Raw genomic sequence first — 8,841 nt, 5'->3', positions numbered from 1 at the left:
CCTCGCTGTGTGGTAGTCTGCCTTGCATGTGACTTAGGACTGAAAACATTCCCCGTGGCAGAACAGAGGAAGAGGGCAGAGGATCAACGGGAGCTGGGAAAACAGACGACTGTGTTTTAGCAGCCTCCCCACTCACAGCCAAGCGCTTTTAATTTGAACTTGGTGGAATATTTGCTGGGGCTTGAAAATAGCAGGCCGGCATCCTTTTATAGACTTCATGGGCCTAGTCTGCCAGCAGGGGTCACCCTTCCATCGACAACGTGCAATTGTGCCTGTTTGTGGGCGTGTTGGTGATGATCGGAGATGATTGTAGTGCAAAATGTTTGCGGTCGAATGGGTATAATGGTGTCTTGCCAAATAACACAAGGGCATGGTTGAGATAGCTGAACAAGAAACCTTCTGGCGAGAGGGAAAGAGGGCAAATGTAATGTAAGCAAGTCATTCAGTGCACAGATACAATAATGACAAATGCTACATTAAAAACATGTACATTTATTGCACAATAGGTAATGTTATAAATACAGGAAAGTACAAAGTCATGTGTTTTACAGTGATTGTACTATAAGACTGGTTTGACTGGCTTGGTCCTTCTGGAGAGCTTGTAGTTGTAGTACATGTGTGTTTTGGACTGAGGGGCTCTCCTGGGCCGGCAAGTGTGCCCGTCTCCGTGGTAACTGTCCCGGCACTGGCAGGTGTATGCGCCATCTGTGTTGACACACTGTGCATGGCGGCTGCATCGGTGAGTCCCGGTTAGGCATTCATTTTGATCTGTGGAAGCGTGAAACAATCAAATGGGAACTACCTTTCATTACTGGGATAAACACGACTTCAGTTTGAATGTCTAATTACATCCTGTAATCTGTCAAATTCATTCCAAACACAAATAATGAATATTTTATATATAGTTGAGGTTTTGATCATCACTTGTAACAGTCACTGTACTAGTGTCAGTATTATGTCTTGAAGTTGTTAAGCTCTAGTGCACTAAGCCAGAAGACTCTGGATTTTATGAGATAGAAACAGATTTGGAGTTTCAGCTGACAATATTTGTATTACTCATTGGATTGAATTTGCCAACTCAGAGAAGAAATAAAAATCATTTCAAACCAACATCATTCACCATTGGACCTTTTGACCTTTTTTTGAAAATCTCTGCCTTAAACTCCTATTATAAGCCCAGAGTTAATTATTAAATGATCAGTGGTATTAAGCTGATTTTTCTCTGCTGGCTGAATGTGAGAAAACAGAAAGGGCTCGTGGCTCCTGAGCCCACAGCTAAGTGGGTGAGCTCACGAGCGCTCATCAAATAAACATGTTTCTCCTGATCGAGCTGCCAGAGCACATCTTCACATAGTCCTGCCTCTGCCAATTATCACAGATGAGGACATGTGGAGAGCTGCTGCCCGCCACACGTTTAATCATGTGCAGAGCTCCAACACAACGTATCGAGATGGAGAAACACTGTGCAGTCTGTGCTACGTAACTCTGTCAAACAGGATTTTCATGATACATTTCTCCCTTTCGTGTCAGCAGAATGACCATAATACATGTCTCCAAACAGTGAATTATTTGTGTTCAATGTTGCACGGTACAGCATAAATATTGCAAAAAATCACTTGAAAACATGTATTCTTACTGTCGTCGTTTGTTATTTTACTTGCTTTGGAGTCCCCTTCTTGTGTCCAAGGGGATGGATAACTTTAATGCAATACTGTGTGACATTCCTTGCTTGGAAAGTCCTTATCTTATTATTATTATCAGTCTGAGGTGAGCTAAGATTTTGAGAACCGATGAGCTCCTCTGTTTCATGTGCGTCATTGAAACAAGCTGATTTGATTGCACGGTTCTGTTTTATATGTTAAATATTGGAGAAGTGTGAATTCTGGATCCCAGGCAAAGCAATAGCACCTTTACTTAATAAGTTTTATAAGGAAAATGTGTTGAACTTCCCTTGTAAGAAGTTTAGATGATTAAATCTGACTCAGGGATGCTGTGATTTTAAGACTTGACTCAAGAGTAAGACTTTGAACGCCATTTGGACTTGAGTGTACTTGGTTTGAACTGGGAAGATATCTGGGCGCTTTACCTCGACACTGCACGGACCCCTCCAGTGTGCCCATCACGAAGCCGCCCTGACAGACACAGACGAAGCTCCCAAAGGTGTTTCGGCACGTCCACCTCGATGGACACACATCCAGACTCTGCTCACACTCATCGATATCTTGTAGAGCACAATTCATACACAAGTTAATTAAAAGGGCTTCAAACAACAGGAATAAATGCATGAAAATCACAAAGCCTTCATTTATAGTCATTCAATTTAACAGTTTTGCTGACATTAATCATACATTTTGTCCCTTTTTGGTGATACGCCGGATTGAAAACCAAATATATTGGGCCACACTGGCAGACACTCCAGACACTCTTTCCCATATTTATTTGACATTGCCAGCGTGACAGGGCACATCGCTTTTACATTAATTATTTCCCATGTTTGACTGTCCCTAGACGTCAGCGCGCTATCTGCCCCAGCACACGTCTGTGCTGAACGGATGCATCTGTTACCACGACTCTCTGGTCGACGCCTCCATCTTATGTGTGACGCTTTTGTATCTTAAACGACAGACCCAGTCTTTTAGTAGTCTTTTACTCTTTTATTTAGCTTTTGCTAAACGAAATGTCCCAGAAAAAACTCGACCAAAGCTTTTCGTGTTGAAACTCGCTCTTGCTTAGTGTGTAGGTGTGCAGGCTCTTCCTGGACTTGCCGACTGACGATCTGACCAGCGTGTGCTCTAACCCTCTCCCCAGACACCCCTATGCGGCTGCGCTTGGACACCGGCACTTTTTAATTTGAAATTTAAAGGTAGTGTATCCGTCAAATAGTTTGAGTAAAATCATAAAGAATGACAGAAATCATAAAAGAGAAGTCACATGCACAGCTAAACAAAGCTGTTTTTTAGCTTCGATTCGAACATTGCCAGAGTAGAAGCCTGTCTCACATCTTCAGGAAGCTGCATTAAACTGTGTTTCAGTCTAATGCATTATTAGATTCCCAATGTTTAGTCCTGACTCTGGCACCAGCAGGAGGCCGGTCCGGTCCATGTTTAGTCCTGACTCTGGCACCAGCAGGAGGCCGGTCCATGTTTAGTCCTGACTCTGGCACCAGCAGGAGGCCGGTCCATGTTTAGTCCTGACTCTGGCACCAGCAGGAGGCCGGTCCATGTTTAGTCCTGACTCTGGCACCAGCAGGAGGCCGGTCCATGTTTAGTCCTGACTCTGGCACCAGCAGGAGGCCGGTCCATGTTTAGTCCTGACTCTGGCACCAGCAGGAGGCCGGTCCATGTTTAGTCCTGACTCTGGACACCAGCAGGAGGCCGGTCCCTGAGAACAGGACTAATGTGATCATACTTCCTGGTTCTAGCCAGGACCCGAGCAGCAGCGTTCTGGATGTTCTGGAGCTGTAACCCTAACGCCGTTAGGGTTACAGCTCCTTTGGAGAGACCAGTGAGCAGTTACATTAGTCTAATCTACTGGAGACAAACACATGGATAAGTTTCTCCAAGTCTGGTTTAGACAGTATATTTTTGATTTTGGCAATGTTTTTGGATGGTAAAAAGTTACTGATGTTAATGATTTGATGTGGCTGTTAAAATTCAAGTCTGATTCTGCAGAAGAAACATAATGCACAACATCTGCAGGAAGAACACACGACTGCATTAGGTGTCCCAGTCATAAGAGCTGTAGACTCCAAGAATTTCACCCTGACCTTCTGAAGTCACTCAAAACAATAATTACCCTTTAAAAGACTTGAGACGTACAAATGAGTACCTTAAACACTTTGTTGTGTGTTTTTACGGGGGGGGCAAGAGCAAACGGCCTGACGAACAAACTGCCATTGACAGTGACACTGAGGTCATAGCCAAAGGAGTTTTAGATACCTAACCTTACACTTGGACTGCACATTTTCAGTCTTCCCCAGAAATGTCCCATGATGTTTTGCTTGTTAGCTTATTCGACCAGACAGTATCCCAGGTGCGTGAGAGTAAAATGGCCCCCTCGTCCCGGTTTATCGTCCATCAGGCTATTTCCACTTTCATTTCCTCCTTAATCTAGCAACGTTGCTCCAAAAGCGTACAAAAAATATAGCGAAAACCAGTTTATATATTGTGTCATATCATCGACAACATCACACAACTCATCTGCCTGAAGAGTGGGTCCAGCTCGACTCAGACGGTCCCTCATCTGCCTGAAGAGTGGGTCCAGTTTGCCTCAGTCGGTCCCTCATCTGCCTGAAGAGTGGGTCCAGCTCCAGTCTCCCTCGTGTCCGTCTGTCCGTCTGTGAGAGTCGGATCTCTCCTTCACTGGAACTCCTCCAGGTTTCTACGCTTTTTTCCCAAAGAGGTTTTTTTTGTAGTTTTTCCTGGCCGAGAAGGAGAGTCTAAGGACAGAGGACCCTGGGACATCGTCCCTCGCCACCACAGACATTGTCTGACTCCATCGCCACCACAGACATTGTTGATTCATTTCTCCCTGTGGCCCTCAGAGGCAACTGTTGTTGTGATTTTGGGCCTTACAAAAATAAATTGATTTGATTTGATTTGACAACGTACAGGAATGAAGACTACAAATCTGTGAGGTCTGAAAAAAAACTTCTTTCTTCTCGTCATTGGGTGTATTCCCGCTGCAGTGTTGTGAGAATATTATGTGCAACAGGCGTGAGAGCATTGCCTCATTACAGGACAGAGCCGTCTTTTACCTGAGCGACTTATCGAGAGCCTTTGGTCACAGCAGAGTGTTGAAGAGGGACAAGAACGGTGATTTCCTTTGGTTTGCCTCTAATTACAGAGCACACATCTGAGACAGGTGGGCCGTGGAGCTCAGGGTCCTGGTTACTTCATGAGCCCACATCAGACAATCGGAGTAAATCGTGACATTGTGTTATTGATTGTGTTTCGTGTGTTTAAGGCTCCCTGTTTCTGTCTATATCTGAATAGTCTTTATGACGAACGATTCCAAATGTACCACAAATGGGGGGATCCATCTGCTGCAGCGCTCACTCTGATCGCTCGTATTATTCTCGTGGTAAACAAAAGAGAACATGTTGGTATCCACCTTCACAGGTCTTGTTGTCCGCAGCCAGGTGGAGGCCGAGGGGACACAGACAGTGCATCGCTCCCCCTCTCTCCATTTGGCACCCAAACTGGCAGCGCTGGGAGGAACAGGCCGGCACTACTAGAACATATCATAAACACAATGTATGCACAATATAGACGGCCTAATCCCTCATTAAAATTAAGATACTAATTGATACCAACATTTTGTATTGACACTAAACGAAACAATTTAACAGGGGAAAAAAATGACCTTTTGGGACAGTGAATTTTGTATTTTTATTTAAAAGATGTAGTCTAAAAAGTCTAAAATTAAAAAAATTGGTCAGAATTCAGGTTTTGTCTCTGTTAAGTTTGTAATTTTTGGCAGAGTTGACATATACCGGTATATTATAATATTTGTTCTAACTTGTTTAAGTCAGGTATCGATACTTAAAAACCCACTTTAACTGGACATAATTTAAATAATCTTTCCTGAAGGCACAATGGACGATTTTTCGGCGATTTGAGAACTCAGGTGGAAGTGCGCACGTGCGTTTGTTTATCAGCACGACGGATCGCATCGCATCGCTCGTCTCCCGTAGATTTCAGTCTACTTCTGAGTCAGCTCGAACTGTCTTTCTCCGTCTTCATTTTGTCCTGTACACTGAGGGAACTATATTATGATAGATCAATGCGCTTAGACACGCGGAACCGTGCTGCTCTCGTGGGGACGAGCCGCACGCGGCTGCAGGTGAGCGGTAGGTGAGTTTTATGATTGATACGTGGCAGGACTAATCGACAGTCCACGCCACGAGGAAATGAGACTCAGATTTGGGCCAAAAAAATCGTCCATTCAACCTTTAACAGAATTACTGTAAAACCACAATGTTTAAAAAGAAAGTAGTTTTATTTTTTGCTAAAACTGTTGGTCTATTGTCTAAAACCTTGCCCTAAAAATAGAGCATTTTTAACTCTCATTGTGGTATCAAAATTGTCATTCCAGTATCCAGCATATTCCTTAATGATTGAGAATTGAGAAACGCGTAAACGTATCTCCAGTAAAACGCGTGCCTCGTTTTGAGCTGCCGGTTGCTCAATCTAAACTGTACGCGTCTGCTGCAGCTCATAAAGGTGCGCGAATAGAACACCGAGCTCTCCAATTGCGGTTTAATGACGGCAGATGGTCTCGGTCGAAATCAGATCCAACATCAGAACGGTCGTCTGTTCGGGCCCGTACGAGCGTTCTCTCCGATGACTCACTGTAGCAGGTGTATCCATCTGCGCCGAGCGTGTAGCCAGGTTCGCAGTAACAACGATAGCTACCGTGTGTGTTCATGCAACGCTGGGAGCACGGCCGCCGCACCAAACCGCACTCGTTCACATCTGGGGCCAATAACAAACATCGCATTCAGCCGTGAATCCATATGGTGATTTAAACAAGCATTACACGCGGGGGGATTCTCGTAACGCGTACCTTCATCGCACTGTGCGCCCGTGAAGCCTCTGGAGCAGGCACATTTGTCCGGGCGCACGCACATGCCGTTCCAACATGGCGTCCTGCACAGGGCTGGAAAGTACAAAGAAATGATACATTTGTAACGTTTGAGACAATTTGTGTGTACTCTTAATTTGTCAAATAATCACAACGAAGTGGGGATAGGGGGTAGGTGAAAACATGTTCTGAGCATTGAAGCTTCTGATGCAAAATAATACAGGAATAATCAAATATGCAGCAATCAATCAAAAATACAACTTTGAGTAAGAATAGGGTGAAGGAACATAACAAGGGCCGATTTTGTACCCTTTTGTCTCCCTTTTGTGATATGTACCCTTTAGTTTGAAAATATTCTTGGATACATTCGTTTTTCACATTTTATATTTGAATTAAAAATATCGTATTATTATCATGTTAAAAACAGCGTGATAGACTCCAGTTTAACCACGGTCTAGTCTAGTATGTGCACAAATGCAAATGCACAGCAATTCAACTATTTGTTTTTCCGATTTCCTGTGTCTTGCATTGAAACAGAGTTTACAAGGGATGTTCCTAATTGGGCCTGGATTTGTCGGTCGTTCAGGTGAAAGTCTCAGAGACATCAAGCCCGTCATAAATCATAGCTTACTTCTCTGCGTCTGTGTGGAGCTAAAGGAGCTGCCCTGATAACCTCCGACCTCTGGCTCATGTGTCGTTCGCTGTGCTCAGTAAAATGTTTAGCTGTAACTTACGCTGACACACGCCGTCCACATTCCTCCATCCGGGGCAGCAGGAAGTCAGGAGACCATAGCTGCAGAGTCCGGGCTGAGTTTGCCCTCCAGTGAGTCCTGTGGCACCCCCCATGGACCTGTGCATGCTGGGACAAAAGACGATCAACAGCCTTCGATGTAACTGCCGTCCGTACACTGAATATCACTCATCGGTCAAATACAAACAGATAACCCTTTAGTTTAGTTTAAGTGAGATTTACAAGAGTTCAGTTTGCGATTCATCCAGTGCATTTTTGTCAATATTATAGTGCTGTTGACATTGTTGACATACTTGGCATACACGTGTCATGTTATGATATAGCAGCAGATATTTTTGCCTGTTTTTGCACGTCTATTTACGTCAAACTGACCACCATTCGACGCAGCTTTTAAATGTGCTACATGCATAATAATTCTGACCATGTTGCAGCATGAAAAATATCATCATCCATGTATTTTTGCACGCACATTATTTAGATTTTTAAGAGTTTTTGTTTGATTTTTTTTTTGCAACAATCGTACATTTTCGCTACACCAATTGAGTTTGGACTATATGCAGTATTTTCCGGAGTATAAGTCGCACCAGAGTATAAGTCGCACCAGCCAAAAAATTAAAAAAACATATATAAGTCGCACTGGAGTATGAAATGCGGTTGCAAGTGTGAAAATAACAAATAATATCACACATAAGTCGCTCCAGAGTATAAGTATATAAGTATAAATATAAGCATAACTCGCACCCCGGCCAAAGCTATGAAAAAAGGTGCGACCAATAGTCCGGAAAATACGGTACATAAATACTAACAAATGTTCTTTCTTTCTCTTTCTTTCTTGCATGCTATAACCTTATGAAACACTTCTGTAGCATCCACAAACGTATTTTTTTCCATTTCACATCCAGCCCCATTAAAATCTCATCACACGCCAAACAATGGTGTGTGTTTTCGCCGCGCTCGTCGGTGGAGTCCACTCACGACTGCTGCCTGTTAAATCTACTCACACCCACACTGTAATAAGAGCCTATTAAATGATTGCACACAGGCCACTGAGGTTTACATCGCTGGAGAGAGATCGGGGCCACCAACATTGAACCGCTCACCCACACATGCCACGGTGCCAGACAAACGACTATCCGTAATACCGTACAATAAACGCGGTCTGACCTTACCTGTTTCGATGGTGAGCCAGAGAGAGCCAGAAGCAGCGAACCGTCATCATGAGAAATAGTCTGCTTATTTCGATCATTTTTTACCGGCAAAGTGTGCACAATCAACCCCGATGGTCATATTAGCAAGGCATTGTCCTCGAAAAGTACCGCCGCCGTCGACCCCGTAAGTGGCTTCTTCCCTTCAGGCGACTGTAGAGGTGCAAAAGGTGTTGTGCGTGCCACGGGGCAGTCAAGTGTGCGAGCGTTTGTTTGAGGAGCGCAGAGGGGTCTGGTCATAAGTGCAGGTTGCAGGAGGTGGGTGTGGCCGCTCACCTTGAAGGACAAAAAGACGGGCAA

General features: G+C 44.2%; 1 long non-coding RNA gene across 1 annotated transcript; it reads right to left on the bottom strand.

The window, feature by feature from the left end:
• Positions 1-565: 565 nt before the first annotated feature.
• Positions 566-5,243, bottom strand: LOC140376980 (uncharacterized). Its single transcript, XR_011930087.1, has 3 exons — positions 5,113-5,243; positions 2,087-2,221; positions 566-768 (listed from the first exon to the last, which is right to left on the bottom strand). It is a non-coding gene; the product is annotated as an uncharacterized lncRNA (long non-coding RNA).
• Positions 5,244-8,841: the final 3,598 nt, after the last annotated feature.

This window comes from Eucyclogobius newberryi, unplaced genomic scaffold (genome assembly GCF_026437365.1).
Source record: "Eucyclogobius newberryi isolate DKJ021-1_F unplaced genomic scaffold, fEucNew1.0.hap1 SCAF_4, whole genome shotgun sequence".
NCBI classification, from domain to species: Eukaryota; Metazoa; Chordata; class Actinopteri; order Gobiiformes; family Gobiidae; genus Eucyclogobius; species Eucyclogobius newberryi.
The sequence above is the reverse complement of the archived record's forward strand: the minus strand, read 5'-3'. Positions and strand labels throughout refer to the sequence as shown.